The sequence below is a fragment of the Cervus canadensis genome, chromosome 5, assembly GCF_019320065.1.
Source record: "Cervus canadensis isolate Bull #8, Minnesota chromosome 5, ASM1932006v1, whole genome shotgun sequence".
NCBI lineage: Eukaryota > Metazoa > Chordata > Mammalia > Artiodactyla > Cervidae > Cervus > Cervus canadensis.
In genome coordinates this window covers 63,877,800-63,896,570 of record NC_057390.1, presented here as the reverse complement: position 1 = coordinate 63,896,570, position 18,771 = coordinate 63,877,800, and the positions used below count along the sequence as shown (strand labels likewise).

The 18,771-nt window shown below is 42.4% G+C and overlaps 1 protein-coding gene across 1 annotated transcript in view; it reads right to left on the bottom strand.

Moving 5' to 3' along the window:
* Positions 1 to 18,771, bottom strand: part of ANTXR1 (ANTXR cell adhesion molecule 1) — a 252,763-nt gene that overhangs the window by 82,984 nt on the left and 151,008 nt on the right. The window lies entirely within an intron of this gene.

The following is an 18,771-nucleotide window of genomic DNA, read 5'->3' as shown; positions in this document are numbered from 1 at the left end:
TCACCAATCCACCCAGACCGCTGCATGTCTAACACAAATGGTACACAACAGAAGTTAAGATAGTGCTGCAGAGGTCAGTTAGGTATGGACCACACTCAGACTGTTGGCAACCCCATTAACTGTTGCTGGCCCCAGGTGGTACTCTTGGAGGGATGGTGTGACAGTCAGGCAGACTGATTCCCAACAGAAGGCAGCAAAGAAGGGGTAACCAGGGATTCCTTTCAGGGCCTTGAAACTGAAGAGGTACAAAGATTTACAGATCAATATTCCAAGACTGGACTCCGCAAACACCACATCATCTGGGTTAAAGAGAGATGTGTGGTCACTTTGGGAAGGCAAGCAATTGGGAGCCACTTCTAACCAATGAGAGGACGGGTAACACGTGGGAGAAGGACAAGCGAGGAGGACAGAGGGGTGGCAGTAAGCCACCTGTCCTCATTTTTATCTCCAACTTGTACACCCCATTCATAAAAGGAAAGCTCTTGCCACCTTTTAATTAATTCTATTTAAAATTTTTTACAAGGCAGTTTGGCCATTATTCACTCTGACTCTACCATGTGAAAAAGCTGGCTTAAAATTCAACATTCAAAAAACTAAGATCACGGCATCCTGTTCTATCACTTCATGGCAAATAGATGGGAAAAGGTGGAAACAATGGCAGATTTTATTTTCCTGGGCTCCAATATCACTGTAGCAGTGACTGCAGCCATGAAATTAAAAGATGCTTGCTCCTTGGAAGAAAAGCTATGACAAACCTAGACAGTGTGTTAAAAAGCAGAGACATTACTTGCTCACAAAGTCCATATAGTCAAAGTTATGGTTTTTCCAGTATTCATGTATGGATGTGAGAGTTGGACCATAAAGAAGGCTGAACACTGAATCTTTCAAACTGTGCTTTTCAAACTGTGGCACTGGAGAAGACTCTTGAGAGTCCCTTGGACAGCAAGGAGATCAAACCAGTCAACCCTAAAGGAAATCAACCCTGATTATTCATTGGGAAGACTGAAGCTGAAGCTCTAATACTTTGGCCACCTGATGGGAAGAGGCAACTCATTGGAAAAGACCCTGATGATGGGAAAGACTGAAGTTAAAAGAGGAAGCAGGTGGCAGAGGATGAGATGTTTAGATAGCATCACAGACTCAATGGACATGAATTTGAGCAAACTCCAGGAGATAGTGAAGGACAGGGAAGTCTGGCATCTTGTAGTCCATAGGGTTGCAAAGAGTGGGACACAGCTTAGTGACTGAACAACCACCACGTCCCTCGAAGGCTCCCTCCTCTCATACTCCAAACGTTATTATCAGAATGTTGGGATCCCAACATGCAGTCCTTTTCCTCTGAGAATTCTGGTAGATACAAAAGTCATTATGTATCTTTTGATGTGTTAGCATCAGCGCTGGCCTGAATCACTTTGTGGATGGGTGCTCAGGTGCTGTCCATGGGACCAGTTTCTTAATCTGGTTGGAGAGCTCTACTGGCTGCAGAGCAGGCTGCCTACTAGGCAGCTCTTCCTCCCCGTCCCTCCTACTAAGCACATCCCACCTTTCATTTGATGATTATTCTGGGACCTCATTTGGGCTCTGATCCCCACTGCTGCCACCCATGCTACCACTATCTGTAATGTTATCTCTGCATGCTGAGACAGGCCACTCACTTGAGGCTCTACTAACACCAGCCAGGGGACTGAGCCTTCACTCACCTAAAAGGATAGTATTCAATTAATCAAGAGGCAGAGGTGATCATTTCAAACTATTGTTGCATTTGCCTCCATTTCCTGGCCATTGTGAGAAACCTGCTGAAGGTGTTCGTAAAGTATGAAGCCATGATTTTTCTCACCCACTTAACACTGGCTCCAAATTCCTTAAAAAAAAAATTTCTGAGGAGGGTCATTACCTCCCAATGCTGACTTCCCATTGTCCCAGAGGCAGTGGTGATTTTCAAATAGGAAATGGAAGGAGGAGTGAGGAGCTAGGGACAGCAATCTGGCATGCATCTCTTCTCTCAGGGCAGTCTTAGGGAAGAAAGTGGGAGGAGAGCAGGAGACTTGGGAACACAGACAGATGTTGACAAGAGTGCTGTGAGCTATGTGCTTGCTGAGTACCCTAGGTGAACAGAGGTTCGGTGCAGAGCAGCTGGGCTTTTGTCTTCAAAATGCAATCGGCCTTGTCCCTTGCTGCATAGAATAGTTGTCACTTGTGAACCCCAGACCTGCCTCTTTCTGACTGTGAAGATCAGACAAGTCCCTGAACCTCCTTGACCTCCACTGTCCACTTCTGTGAAATGGGAGCAATAACACTAACCTTGCAGGAACTGAGTCACGGTGAGCAATAATGTTTGTTCTGAAACCAGGTGGGTGCTCAATAGATGGTGCATACTATTATTAGTCCCCTTTCCCTTTCTTATAGTCGCTGTCTCTTGCTTTTATCACATCTTTAATGAAGGTTTCACTTAACACTGCCCGCCACCCCCTACCCCCCGTCCCAGATATACTGAATGACTATGTATGGTGATTTCCAGATGGTGCAGCCTACAAGCCAGAGCTTCATAAAATGAGTGAGATAGGCTGGTGTTCAGACAGTGGCCAGGGCGCCTGACAGTGGCCAGGGTCTTCACAGGGGTCAGCAGCAGTGTGTTTTACCACATATGTTTAAACACATGACATCAGCCAGGAAGTGCAGATATCAGCCAAGTGGCCCACCACTCAGACCAACCCATCTGTGAGCTGATGTTCACAGTGTCTTATTGGATATTTATTGAATTTTACAGCCAACAATGTCCCAAGGGGAACCCAAAAGACAAAGCAAAGTGCAAGATTTATTAAGTGTTAATCAAAAGCAGACTAATCTATAATCTAGATTCCACTCTGACATACTTGTAAACTGGCCACCTGAGCCTCTGAAAAAATGCCACCATGTTCAGGTAGACAGGATTTAAGCACTTCCATCTGGCCCTCTGGGTTGGGTGTCTGGCTGTATTCAGTGGGAATGAAGGAGACTTCCTATTGCCTCCAGCACCGCCTTCTGTCCCCTAAACACTACCCGCCCCCCACCCCCAATCCTGAAATGATGGCAAGAGAGCATCTCAAAGTGTGATCCAGGCAGGCTGAGTTGAAGTCATATGATTACTCCAAGCCTTGAAGCTGGATGGGCTGCCTGTGAGTGAGCCAAACCTTCATACCAAGACCAGCGCCTGGGCCACCCAATGGAGTGCTCTGAGATCACAGCCACATCATCCCTCCCCACCTCATCCGACCGAGGGCCCGAGCCCAGTGGCCTGGAGGAGCAATTGGGCAACAGCCTGCATTGCTCTCAAGCCTACAGCCCACTGCCACCTTGCTGCACACAGACTGGCCCAGGCTCACAGGATAAAATGCAGACTGCCCTAGCCCCAACAAGATCTGCAAGACATGGCCCCCCACTTCCCTACCTCACTCCTCTCCACCTCCCTCCCCTTCACTTCTGCCCTTCAGCCTCCTGTCACCTTCCTGGTCCTTCCACGCACCTGGCTGCTTCTCACTGGGAGCGCCTTCTGCCTAAATGCTCGCTGTGTTCCCTACTTTGTCTGCACGTCTGCAGGTCTCCGTTATAGGGTTTTCTGTCATACTTTTAAATGTAATTGAAAGTTAATTGCATAATTTTTGGGCTTCTAACTAGTATGACTGGAGGATCTTTATTTCTTACAAGAATGCACACAAGAAGTTGCTGAGCACTACCAAACTTAGGCTTGATTTGGGCCACTTCCCTTCTTAGAAGGTATCTGGAGCTTCCTCTTGGTTTTGGGTGGGCTTGTCAGCTCCTTCCTCATTAGGAGGGACAAAGAGAAGATGGATAAGGGTGAAGAGATCCTTAATGAAATGTTTAAGAGGAAAATCGCTCAACAGACATATTTGTAAGCATATTTGGAGCTGAAGGAGGTTCAGGGACTTGTCTGATCTTCATGGCAGGACTGGGGAGAACGCTGGTCTGTGATGGTCTGGAACAGAACTGTCTCTTAAGTATGCATGTATATATTTTAGATTTTTTTGGTTATGGTAAAATTCATATAACATTAACCATTTAAAAATGTGAGCCAATTATATTGGGTGTAACAAGTGCTATCAGGTGAATGTGAAGATGCTGTCCAGTTGTCAGTAGTGACCTGGTAGAAATACACAAGACTCTCTCTCACACACACACCTCATCTGCTTTCTCACTTCTGTTTTCCCCTGTGCAGTGCAATTACATATCACACTTGTGAGCATGTGTACTTTTCTTCGCTAAAGCATTTACTATAGCAGCCTTAACACAAATGTGTGTCCTGGTTAAAGAAGTCAGGGATTCAGGGAAGGAGGAAAATCTTAAGCTTCTGTAGAACTCGTGACATGAGAGACAGAAGATACCCTGAGAGCAAAGGAAACAGAGGGACACCCAAGAGCTTCATCAGAGACCACACTGAAGAACACAAAGAAAGGAGAATGGAACTCATGGGGCCCATCATTTGCTTTACAGGGGATTAGAAGCATGTGCCATGGATGAAGAAAAGGCTATAATGCTGAGAGCAGCAGAAAAACAAATTTGTGGCATTTGTTCTTATTTGGAATCACACAAATAGCTTTTATTTTGTTGTTAAGAAAAGAGGACCCTGGCAAGACATCAAAAGCTGGGCTTCTATTTTAAGCCAGTGCAGAAGGAATAACAAGACAATGAGTCACAGCCATCCACCTCTGTTGTTGTGATACTTCGTCCTAAGAATGTCCTTCCTTCCGTCCTGTTAACTCAGAGGCATGGGGCTACATCATACTCAAACCCATCATGAAACTTCACGTGTTTATATTAAAAAAATTGAGGCATAGAGCTATTTATATTGTAGCATTATTTTAGTTGGGCTTCCCTGTTGGCTCAGACAGTAAAGAATTTGCCTGCAATGCAGGAGACCCAGGTTCAATCCCTGGGTTGAGAAGATCCCCTGGAGAAGGGAATGGCAACCCACTCCAGTATTCTTGCCTTGAGAATCTCATGGACAGAGGAGCCTGGTGGCTACAGTCCATAGGGTTGTAAAGAGTTGGATGTGACTGAGTGCATGACTAACATACACACATTACTCTAATTAAGAATTTAAAGCATTTAAAATGCTAGAAAATTTTAGTGTATTATTAATGCTAAAAAATGTGTTACTTTAGAAGGTTTTGAGTGTTCTGTTCTGAACCTATTTCCCTCACTAGGCTGTTACTTTCATGGGGCTAAAATTCCATAAGGAATTGACATTTTAATTTATTTATTTTGCTTTTATTTTTAAATTTATTTTTTAATTGGAGGAAAATCACTTTACTATATTGTGATGGTTTCTGCCATATAATGTCGCAAATCAGCCATTATGTATCACCTCCTTCCCTCCCCCCAACCCTCTAGGTCATCACAGAGTGCCAGAGTGGTCTCTCTGTGTTACATGGCAACTTCTCACCTGTTATCTATTTTACACATGATAGTGTATGTGTGTCCATGCTACTTTCTCCATTTCTTCCACTCTCTCATCCCCACTGTGTCCATAAGTCTGTTCGCTATATCTGTATACCCATTTCTTCTCTGCAAATAGATTCACTGTTACTATTTTCTTAGATCCCATATATATGTGTTAATATATGATATTTGTTTTTCTCTTCCTGACTTACTTCGTTCTGTATAACAGGCTCTAGAACTCACTAGAACTGACTCAAATCCATTCTTTTTTTTGGTTGAGTAATAATCCATGGTATATATGTACCACAGCTTCCTTATCCATTCATCTGTCAATGAACATCTAGGTTGCTTCCATGTCCTAGCTATTGTAAATAGTGCTGCAGTGAACACTGGGGTACATGTGTCTTTTTCAATTATGGTTTTCTCAGGGTCTGTGCCCTGTAGTGGGATTGCTGGGTCATATGGTAGTTTTTTATTCCTAGTTTTCTAAGGAATCTCCATATTGTTCTCCATAGTGGTTGTATCAGTTTATATTCCCACCAACAGTGCAAGAGAGTTCCCTTTTCTCTATATCCTCACTAGCATTTATTGTTTGTAGATTTTTTGGTGATGACCATTCTGACTGGTGTGAGGTGATACCACATTGTAGTTTTGTTTTGCATTTCTCTAATAACTAGCAATGTTGAGCATCTTTTCATGTGTTTATTGGCCATCTTTGGTCTTCTTTGGAGAAATGTTTGTTTAGGTCTTCTGCCCATTGTTTGATTGGGCTGTTTTTCTGATATTGAGCTGTATGAGCTGCTTATTTATTTTGGAGATTAATCCTTTGTCAGTTGTTTGATTTGTAACTGTTTTCGCCCATTCTGAGGGTTGTCTTTTAACCTTGTTTATTTCTTCATTTGCTGTACAAAAGCTTTTAAGTTTAAGTAGGTCTCATTTATTTATTTATTTTTGTTTTTATTTCCATTACTCTAGGAGTAGGGTCAAAGAGGATCTTGCTGTGATTTATGTCAAAGAGTGTACTGCCTATGTTTTCCTCTAAGAGGTTTATAGTTTCTGGCATTACATTTAAGTCTTTAATTCATTTTGAATTTATTTTTGTGTATGGTGTTAGGAAGTATTCTTGTTTCATTCTTTTATATGTGGCTGTCCAGTTTTCCCAGCACCACTGACTGAAGAGGCAGTCTTTTCTCCATTATATATTTTTGCCTCCTTTATCAGAGATAAGGTGCCCAAAGGTGCAGGGGTTTATCTCTGACATTTTTTCCATTGGTTTATATTTTTGTTTTTATGCCAGCACCATACTCTCTTCATGACTGTAGCTTTGTAATATAGTCTGAAATCAGGAAGGTTGATTTCTCCAGCTCCATTTTTCTTTCTCAAGATTGTTTTGGCTGTTCAGGGTCTTTTGTTTTTCCAAATAAATTGTGAATTTTTTTGTTTTAGTTCTATGAAAAATGCCATTGGTACTTTGATAGGTACTTTGATAGGGATTGAATCTGTAGATTGCTTTGGGAAGTATAGTCATTTTCACAATATTGATTCTTCCATCCAAGAACATGATATATCTCTCCATCTGTTTGTATTGCTTTTGATTTCTTTCATCAGTGTCTTACAGTTTTCTGCATATGGGTCTTTTGTCTCTTTAGGTAGATTTATCCCTAGGTATTTTATTCTTTTTGTTGAAATGATGAATGGGATTGTTTCCTTAATTTCTCTTTCTGAGTTTTCATTGTTAGTGTATAGGAATGCAAGGGATTTCTGTGCATAAATTTTATATCCTGTGACTTTACTATATTCATTGATTAGCCCTAGAAATTTTCTGGTGGCATGTTTAGGGTTTTCTGTGTATAGTGTCATGTCTTCTGCAAACAGTGAGTTTTGCTTCTTCTTTTCCAATCTGGATTCCTTTTATTTCTTTTCCTTCTTTGATTTCTGTGACTAGGACTTTCAAAACTATGTTGAATAATAGTAGTGAGAATGGGCACCCTTACCTTGTTCCTGATCTTAGAGGAAATGCTTCAGTTTTTTACCACTGAAAATAATGTTTGCTGTAGGTTTATTATGTTGAGATATATTCCCTCTATGAAGTTTTTTTTTTAATCATAAATGGCTGTTGAATTTTTGAAGTGACATTTTTAGAAACATCCTTCAAGTTATGGGAGAAATAATGGTATTTAGAGAACTTTTGATGTATCTGCTACTTAACCATTGTTACTTTTGTAAAGAGCACAGGAAAGACAAATGACAGGGCCTGACTTTCTCAACTGGTTTTTGGTCTTTTGTGCTTTCTATGCATAGTAAAACACCAAGGAATCTGAGTAATAATATTCCTTGAGTTTTGGGTAATTTTCAATTGTGAACTCATGCATAGTTTGCATTTACCTATGGGAGTCTTATGAAGACTAAGCTAAGGGATCAGCCTGCCAGAGAGGATTCAAGTTTCATTTTGCAGATTCCTAAGTACTTCTAAACTGTGAATCCCTTTCTCTTAGTTTGTAATTTATAGACCCCAAAGTAATATATATTTGAACTCTAAAACTGAGAGGTTGTTGTTTTAAATTTTTAGGGACACACACACACATCAAACTCATAGCCCATCCCCTTACTCAAGGTCTCAGCTATAAGCAGAAGATTCAGTCCTACTCTCAAACTTTTATGGACTTATGTAAAGCTATGAAACCAAATGTCTAGGTTATTGAGATTAGAAAATCACCACAGCTTTAGGGTCAGCTAAGTACCTAATTTCCAGAACCTTCTTTATTTTGTCCCTGGAAATGTCTGTTTTCTTGTGATCCTGGTTATGCACTTAAAACAAAATTTTATTATACATTTTTTTCCAGGAATTTTTTGTTTTTATTTTGCTATGAGGTCTAGTGTATCACCAGCTGGGAGTAATTGATTTTTTGCAAATGATTACCTCCTGCATGCTGAGGAGGCATGTTTCTTCAATCATGTGTGACTCTGTTCAATCCTATGGACTGTAGCCTGCCAGGCTCCTCTGTCCATGGGATTCTCCAGGCTAGAATATTGGAGTGGGTTGCCATTTCCTTCTCCAGGGGATCTTCCCAACCCAGGGATCGAATCTGTTTCTCTTACATCTCCTGAATTGGCAGGCAGGTTCTTTATCACTAGTGCCAGCTCAGAGGGGTTAATGCAAATAAATGTATTTAGATGCTTAAAGTCAATTGGAGCTTTTGATTTAAAACATCACATATTATGGGACTTCTGGACTGATACCTTAATTCCAACTCTTTTGCTACCTCCCTGGCCTTACAGCTCAGTTGGTATAGAATTTGCCTACAATGCATGAGGCCCGGGTTCAATTCCTGGGTCAGGAAGATCTGCTAGAGAAGGGAGAGGCTACCCACTCCAGTATTCTTGGGCTTCCTTTGTGGCTCAGCTGGTAAAATATCCACCTGCAATGTGGGAGACCTGGGTTTGATCCCTGTGTTGGGAAGATACTCCTGGAGAAGGAAAAGGCTTTCCCACTGCAGTATTCTGGCCTGGGGTATGCCATGGACTGTATAGTCCATGGGTCGCAAAGAGTCAGACACAACTGAGCAACTTTCACTGACCTCTTAGGTTCTGTGTGAGGAGAAGCCATCAGAAGAGAGCTGTGTATAGAAGAAATGCCAATGAGATCTGAAAAGCCATATAACAAAAGGCTTTAAATTCATGGATGGAAGGAGATGCTTGCTGCTATGCTTTTAAACTCATGGATGGAAGGAGATGCTTGTTGCCATGCTTTTACAATCTAGACTTCAATTCTGATCCCTTAACCTTATAATAAATATCTTTCTAATTAAAATCAAGAAACCAAGGGAAACTAGGCAATGCAATGTGGAGAATGTCCAGCAAGTATGAGATACTAGCTGATGACAGATAAATGAATCTTACTATACAAACAGTATAAATGTAATAGAAACCTCACAGCTGATTAAAGCTGGCCAAGTACTGCCTGAATTCAATAAATTTACACTGTAAAAGTTTAGTAAAGGCTACTGCCAAGGGTGTTGATCTAGAATGTAGTACAAGACATTCTCAAAGAAATGAGTTCAACTTTTTTTGTCTTTTGCATTTGGAACTCAAATTCCAAATAATTCTTGGCCTTTCATCATATCTCCCTTAAGATTGGAATTATTTCAAAGGCAAAACTCATCCATAACTCAAGAGAGAATGGTGGCAAGAATTTTAACATCAGTTGATAAGACCCAAATGACTTACATGGTAATTAAAAAAAAATGGCTATGCATAGTCTCCAGTAGACAATGTGCCAGGCACTGCAAAACTGAGACAGTTTTAAAAAATCCATGAATTCAGATTCCCTGAAGCTTGGAGGAGCATCTTGTCTGCCTTGGTTATGGGCAAGGTGATTCCAGCCAGGGGGAGTGGCTGTGGATCTCATCAGGACACACACTGAGCAAGGATGGGGCATGATGTTCACAATGTGTTTGAACTTGTTGGTGTTGACATACCCTTCGAGAAGGGCAGGAATGGGGCCATTCTTAGGAACCCAGGAATATGACTTTCAGCCAATTTGGCATTCTCTGGGATTATGTTTCCCAAACAGTCTTTGGCAGAATGTTAGTGTCCTTCCAGACATCAGTATGTCTATAGGTATTTGGGAAGAACTAGTGTACTTCTAGGTGCTGGTATGTTAACGGGTGGGGATAGGACTACGCCAAGGGAGAGGGGCTCCAGGGTCAAAAGAAGCTTAAGTGGATGTTGTTTAGAAATGTTGCCCCTGACTACTTGCATCGTATTTTGATGTGTAACCAGATTTGAGGATCACAGGCCAGGACATATTGAAGGGGAGGAGTAGGTTCACTTACATGAGGTGAGAATAAAAGGAAGCAACCTTAGAGCCAATATGGTTCCAATTTTCTAATTTTTCACATGAGGAAATGAATTTAAAAGATTTGCCTTTAACTGATGGATGATGATCTCATACTGGAACCCTGTAGTCTTTAATGACGACTAGTCTCTTCCTAGCTCACTTGGGGGCACGAGGATGCTGGTGGGTGGGTTCCCAAGCAAGTGTCAAGGCCAGCCCCGCAGGGATGAGGGAAGCTATGAGGGCAAGGTGGAGATGACAACAGACTGGGCGTTTGGGGCTTGCAGTGCAGGGCAGGCCACGGCAGAACTCTGTGTAATCTTGCAAGTTTCAGAGCAAGGCGTGTCCAGATGGGAATGGGTGGAGGCTGGAAAGGGGTCCAGAAAGCACGATGAATCTAGGCCTAAAATGCCTGGCTAAGGAGCTGCTTGTACTTGTTAGGTTTCTATTAAATAAACTTCAGTAAATCCCTTTGGTGATGTGAGGTTTGGTTGTCTGGCCCTAAAAATTAAATATTATGCTTAAAGGTGTGGAGGGCATTATTTGAAGACTTTATTTTTATTTCAATTTAAGGCATATCAAGTTCCTGATTAGTTTTCATCCCTTGGAATTTGTCACTGGTGATGACAAAGGGGCTTATTTGTTGAGCTACCCTGGAAATTCAATAAGGGTATGAATGATCCTTTACATAATTCTTTAAAAACTGTTTATAAAATACCTACAAGGCCACTAAAAACAAAGCAAAGCAAAAGGGAACTGAATTTTGTTTATATTAAGAGACATTCTCAATACAAGCACATAATCCTTTTCCAACAAACTGAATAAGAATATTTGCTATTATTTGAATAGAAATGTAGCAATTTGATTTCACCTAAATAGTATGGTTTAATTAGCTGGGTTGCAGAAGAATTGCGACTCTCTAGCAGGATCTCTTTGGAGTAGGAAATGGCAACCCACTCCAGTATTCTTGTCTGGAGAGTTCCATGGACAGAGGAGCCTGGTGGGCTAGAGTTCATGGGGTCGCAAAGGGTTGGACACAACTGAGTGGCTGAGCACAGCACAGCAGGATCTCTTGCTTTGTTTCTAGTTGTGGAAAAAAATGCACAACCTACTCTTAACCATTTTAAAGTGTACAGTTCAGTAGTGTCAAGTATATTCATGTTGTTAGGCAACCAAGCTCCAGAACTTTCTCATCTGGCAAAATAGGGCAGGATCTTTTGGCTCAGGGCTCCTGACCCCATTTACCTTCCAATAAAATGGGCACATTTCTAGGATTATATTTAAGAAGCAGATATAAATGTGCTTTGTTATGCAATGTTTGATACATATAAAACCATGTGTTAACAGACATGTAATTTATGAAACCTAATAATAATGATACAAACACTCATGAGACTACCATGCCCTACAGTTCCACTGTTTGTGAGTTCCTTGCATATTCCAAGATGATTTAGCTTTTTAGCTTAGTTTGGAAAACATATGAATTACATGCCAGGTGCTGTACTCCTTTGTAGGATGATTTTATGTGACTAGTGTCTCCCTCCCTTGGAGGGGTTCACTGTATAGTGACAGGAACATATATATGAATGAATCGTTGTGTTAGAATGAAACAATTCTCTAGTCCAGTGGTCCCCAATCTTTTTGGCATCAGGGACAGGTTTCATGAAAGACAATTTTTCCAAGGATGGCGGGGCTGGAGGGATGGTTTTGTGATGATCCAAGCTCATCATATTTAGGGTTCATGCTCCTATGGGAATCCAATGTGGCCACTGATCTGACAGGAGGCAGAGCTCAGGTGGTAATGTGAGCAACAGGGAGAGGCTGGAAATATAGATGAAGCTTCCCTCACTGGCCTGCCTGCAGCTCACCTCTCGCTGTGCAGCCCTGGTTCTAATAGACCACTGACCAGTGCTGGTCTGAGGGCTGGGGACCCCTGCTTTAACAGATGTGTGAAAAAAGTGCTATGAAAACCAAGGAAAGTTGAAGCTAATTCTCCCAGGTGGGAAAAAGGAAAACTAGTTAGATGGAGTAATCATGAGCAGGACTACAAAGAGGAATTGTAGACAGAATAGATAAAGACTATGACAATATCTCAGCAAGTGGAGACAACAGAAAGAGATCAATAATAACTACATGGTATGTTCAAGGAGCTCCAAAGAACAGAGCGAGCCTGGAGACAGCTCTCTTTCCATTTGACTACTCAAAGAACTTTGAGATTTATAAGTAACAGTCTTGAACTGGGCATGGTTAATGTCTGCGGAACTACACTCCCGGCTTCCAACAGCTTATGTCTATAAGGGAAGATTGACAAGTAAACAATCAGTAACAACAGCATGGTTGGTGCCATGAAGAAGCTCTCACGGGGTGCTTAGGGAGTCCATGCACACACAGGGAGGAGGGTAGGAGGTGAGGCTGGAGAAGGGGTTTGTGGCCAGACTGGGAAGGGTCTACACATGCCAAGTCAAGGAATTTGAAGTCTATTTTAGAGAATTTGAACAGTCATGAGGATTTGGGGCAGGGAAGGGAGTGGGATCATGAACTGTTTCCTTGATTTTTTTTTTTTTAAAGAAAAAAACCTAGTGACAGTAGACTAAAAGAGCAGTTAGAAAGTTATTGCAATAGTTCAGGTGGGAGATGCAGAACCTTAGACTAGGGCAATGACATCCATCCATTCACTCATTCATTCATTCCAAACTATTTGTTAAGCAACTCCTGAGTGCTAGGTATTATACTTGGGCTGGGGTAGAGGACGTGGACAGAAGTGCCAGATGAGACTGGGTATGGGAGAAGAGGATGCTCTATACACAATTCTGAGGTGACAGAAGACAAGAAGAGAGGGAGAAGACACTGGCAATCACTCTGCTGTCTCTAGTTTGGGCAGCTCAGAGGATGATGACATATCCAGTGATGAAGACCAGTTCTGGGGTCAACAAGTTTAACTGGGACATGTTGTGGGGGCAGGTAGAGATACCCATGTTTGAGAAATCCACTGGGTCCTGATACTATAGACCTGATCTTTTGAAGCCAAGGCCAGAGATGGCTGGCCACGTTGAAAAGCCATCAGCATATCCGTTGTAGCCAAAGTCATGAGCATTGGTGATATTGCCAGAGACAATGTGTAGAGAAGGCTGAAGACAATTTCAAAGAACAAGAGGTGAGCAGCAGCAGCAGGAGACAGAAGAGTCAGCAGCAGCCAGCAGGGGAGGGAGTTGAAAGGAGAGAGTTCCCACTGCTGAAAGAACTAGAGTAGGAGGAGAAATGAGCACTCCTGGCTGGGAGGTCAGGCTTGCAAGGGATGGACTAGAGAAACAATGGTGATGGAGCCCAGGGTGCAGCAGGCTGAAGAGTGAATAGAAGAACAGTCTGCTCTGCAGAGAAGGTTTCAGATGAAAGAGGGGGAGAAGGAATAGGGCAGCTTGAAGGAGGAATAAGCTATGACACATTCGAAAAGGTTGAAGGAGGCCAGCAGGCAGTGGGGAGGAAGACGGTGGAAAGGATGAACATACCATAGGCAGAGGTGAGTGGGGGAGAACAGGATGAAAGACAGGAGTGGAAGGAGAGGGAGAGGGGCCAGTCTGCATCCGGGGAAGGGAAGGATGTTGGAGAAGGATACACACAAGTCTGTTTGAAGTGGAAGGTTTCTCACAGGATGGTTTCCATCTTCTCACTGAGACAGAAGAGCAGGTTGTCTGTTGAGAGTGAAAGGGCCAGAAGTAGCATAGACATCTCCAGGAGAAGAACAGTCTGGGAGAGACACTGTGAGGGTGAAATCTGGGGCTCCATACAGATGAGGTCAGAGTTTGCTAAGCAATTCAAAGGACCAGTAAATGTGCCCTGGCTTCATCAGTGTGCTCGGGAAATTATTTTCTGAAGGGATCAGCATCTTGGGAGCAGGAGAGAAGACTTACAATTGCTCTGTTCAGGTGCAGGAAGCGGGCAGGGCAGGTGGAGAAGGAGTTATGGAATCGAGGGTGTTCCTGAGAGTGGCAATATGGGGTCAATAGGTTAAGAGACCATGCAAGCTTTTATTCTATCCCCAGATTTTTGATTTGGAGGAGTCAAGTCCCCACTACTAATCAGGGATCTATCAGTGTCTGGTGACCTGCTGAAATTTAGGCCAGAAGTGATGGCCTTTCCCTGTGTACATGAAGCTACCACCCTAGCTGGACTGCAGGCTCTCGTTAGGGTGCTGCCTCTTGGCTGGGATGACGGTAGACACCCAGGGTTAACTACACTTTCTTGATCTATATTAGATGATATTTACTGCTAATACCACTGATTCATTGTTGACTTTTTCACTCTTACAATATATTTCAACCCTTTTTTCATGATCATCGTCTTATTTAGATTTCTTGGTCTTCCTTTTTTTAAAGTTCAATCGAGAAAGTTCAATAATATTGGACCAACTAATAAGTAGATGGAATGGCCATTGCATGACTTAAAGGATTCTGGCAATGCCCCTTGTGGAACTGAGGCAGGGCTCTATTTATTTGTCTATTTTGGGGTAAAATATTGGCTCCTGAATTCCCTTTCTGCAACTGCAAATAAGCCCAGGCTACATAGTCCAGTGACTCTCCCCTTCAATGGGAATGTTTTCGGTGCCAGTGAATAAAGGTAGGAATCTTAGAAATCAAAGGTTTACCTGGGGATATTGAGGTCCATGCTGGGAAACACTAAAAGGTTTTGATCCAGGATCTGGAAAAATTCTCTCTCCATTGGTCACCACTGATAGACTATTCTCTGCTATTTGGGCAAGAAGTTAACCCAGGTTCCATCTAGGCAAAGATAAGAGCCAGATGGGAGTAAGGTCCTTTCAGAAATGCAAAATGCAATGAGTAGCACCAGTCCCTCTCACCCTTCAGATTTCTTCTTTCAGATGGGGCCAGCAGGAAGTGAGAGGATGCTGAGTTCTGCAGAGGGCCAGCTTGTAGTAACCAACACACTTGCTCTGGTCATCCTGGTCATTACTTTAAAAATGTTCATTATGATGAGTAAAGAGTGATCTAATTGCCTGCCCTTCTCCCCCTGCCAGCCTCCAGGACTTTGTGGACCACCCCCATTCCCAGTTCAGCCACTAAACAGTTAATGTTTGGCTCAGTTGGGATGGCGGTGGGGGGGCTTGAAGGTTGTTAAATACTTTAAATATCATTCCTGGAGAGAATTGTGCAGAAGACAGAGGAAGGACACAGCAGAGAATCGTCATGGCCTCCTCACGTTACAGACCCTTTCTGCCCTCTGGTTATTTTCCATCATTGAGATGTGGCTTTGGTACCAGGTCATGAGGCATTCCTCACACTCGAGGCAGCGTAGAGAGGACAGAGGAAGGTTTCAGGACCATCAGTCACAAGGACACCCTCTGTCAGTCCCAGACTGTGGAGGGGGGCTGCTGTCAAACAAGGGAGAGAAACTTCCTGCATTCTGCCTCCTAAGGAGGCAGGAGATGATGTCTGCCCTCCTTCCTGTATACTCCCTTCAGAAAACACATGACTTTATCTCATCCCCCTCAGAACATCACCATTCATGAAGGAAGCCAGTGATCAAGAAGCAATTTTGGGGGTACACCAAGGGTCAGAGCCCCAGCCAGTTTTCAGAAATAGCTGTGAGGGCAGTTTGTATAGACCTCATAAACAGGGAAATCAATCTCTAAGATCTTCCCCTTGCAAAGAAATCCTTCAGGACTTACAAAATCAGACTGCATTAAGACTTTTGGCTGTCTTCCAAAGCAACATAGGCTTAACCAGATAGAATCGTTGAAAAATATTTTGAATATTGCAAAACAATCTGGCCTTATGTAATCCTGCTCCCAATAACTAAAGGCGTTAATTAAGAGGCATTTTCCTGGAAAATAAAACCACAATAAGATATCATCTCATGCCTGTTAGGATGGTTATCATAAAAAAGACAATAACAAATGTTAGTGGAACTCCTTATACACCATTCATGGGAACATAAACTGGTAGAGCCACAGTGGAAAACAGTATGGAGGTTCCTCAAAAAATTAGAAATAGAACTACCATATGACCCAGAAATTTCACTTTTAGGAAACAAAATTACTATCCCAAAGAAGTACCAGCAGCCTCATGTTCATTACAACCTTATTTATAATAGCCAAGACATGGAAACAACCTATGAAGGATGAATGGATAAAGAAGATGTGATATGCATATACAGTGAAATACTATTTGGCCATAAAAAAGAAAGAAATCCTTCCATTTGTGACAACATGGATGGACTTTGAGGACATCAGGCTAAGTGAAGTAAGTCGAGCAGAGCAAGACAAATACTGTATGATCTGACACATGGAATTTAGAAGAACCAAATCCATAAAAGAAGATCAGATTTGTGGTTGCCAGAGACAGAGGTTGGGGTACAGGGTTGAGGGTAGAGGAACTGAGTGAAGGTAGTCAAAATGTACAAATTTCCAGTTAGTTCTAAGATAAATAAGCTCTGGAGCTGTAATGTAAGACATGATGTCTACAGTTGAGACTACTGTACTGTCCATTTAACAGTTGCTAAGAAAGTAGTTCTTGGGCTTCCCTGGTGGCTCAGAGGTAAAGAATTCATATGCCAGTGCAGGAGACGTGGGGTTGATCCCTGGGTTGGGAAGATCCCCTGGATGAAGGAAATGGCAACCCACTCCAGTATTCTTGTCTGGGAAATCCTATGGACAGAGGAGCCTGGCCGGCTATAGTCCCTGGGGTCACAAAAGAGTCGGACATGACTTAGTGACTAAACACCACCACCACTACCAAGAAGGTAGTTCTTAAAAGTTCTTATCACAAAGGAAAAAGTGTGTAACTATGTGGGGTAAAGGGATGCTTGCTATGGGAAACTTTGTGCAATACAAGTATCAAATCATTAAGTTGTAGACTGTAAACTTATAAAATGTTATATGTCAATTATATCTCAACAAAACTGGAAAAAAGAGACATTTCTCACCAATATAAATTGAATGCCATATGGTACAGTTATGTATTCTTATTATAGTAACTATTTTAAAATAATAATATTAATTATTGTTATTAAAAATAATACAAGGAACTGTTTCAAGCAGTATATATATGCATATACATATATATCTATACAGATATAGATATACATATTTATGATCCTTTAATTTTCACTATCTACCTATGAGGTCAGAGCTCTCATTGTCCTCCGTATGCAAATGAGGAAACTGGGGGACAGAGTGGTTAAGTAACTTGCTCAAGATCGCACAGCCAGTAAGTCATAGAGTACTGCTTGGCTGTTCTATTGCTTCTAGCTGCCTCCACTCAGAAGTAACAGTTTTTAACAATTAAAGGGACTCAGTGAACAAAGGGGATGCCTGCTATAACAGAAGCCCTGGCGCTCACTTTGGGCTGCCGTCAATACCACCGCCAGCCACCCCTTCTTTAAGAGCCCACTACAAGGTCTCCCTCCAGAATTCCAGACTTGGAAATGTGTATATTTCTGAATCACCATACAGAGCACTCTGGCTGGCTCATTTTTTTTTTTTAAAACCTTCCAAATAAAATGGTTGTGCAGCCTTAAGTATTTAAACATTTAACTTTTGAGGCTGCCGTGGCTGAGACAGCTTAAAATCTTGGTGAAATCACTCCAGCCTGGATTACACTAATTGACTCAAGATTTGCACCTGTCTGGAGTCCCTCCCCACCACACATTCTTGTCTGCTAAAAGTCATCTTTTCCCGTCTACACCAGAGGCTTCTGTTGGTGCAAAGGCTTTACTTTCCAGAAATCCTTGCCACATGGATCCATATCCTGGCTGAATTTCTTGTTTCATTCATTTCCCATCTCCTTAAGATGCCATTTGAAGACATTTCCTCCTTCAGTTCAAGTCTAGTGCTCTATGAGTCTTTGGTTTCTGTTCTTCACACAGAATTTAAAAAAAAAAACACAAAACTTTTATTTTTTTTTTGCTGTACTATGCAGGATGTGGAACCTTAGTTCCTTGGCCAGGGATTGAACCTGTGCCCCCTGCACTAGAAGTGCAGTGTTAACCACTGGAACACCAGGGTATTTCCACACATAGATTTTAGGAGCTCTGTGCTGTGTGCTTAATGCTGGCATTCCAGAGATAAAGTGAAGACAAACTGGCCTGGAGAGTCTCACCATCTGTTTTCCCCTCCTGGGCTGGCCACAGAGGGACTGAAATCCAGGGAATGAAAGATCCCACATCAGCAGAGCAGCACTGATTCAAACCTACCTGGCTTTACAGTGCTTGCTCTGACTCTGCAAGAAGGCAGGGTACGTGCTAGAACTAGACCTATGAGACCTAATGTTCTCCTTCATTTGGATATTATGTTGTTTGGGCTTTTCCTTTTGTTTGGGTCTCTGTGCCAGGGAATAGAAACTGATTGTTGCTGTTGTTTAGTCAGTAAATCCTGTCCAGCTCTTTTGTGACCCCATGGACTGTAGCCCACCAGGCTCCTCTGTCCATAGAATTTCCCAGGCAAGAATACTAGAGTGGATTACCATGCCCTCCTCCAGGGGATC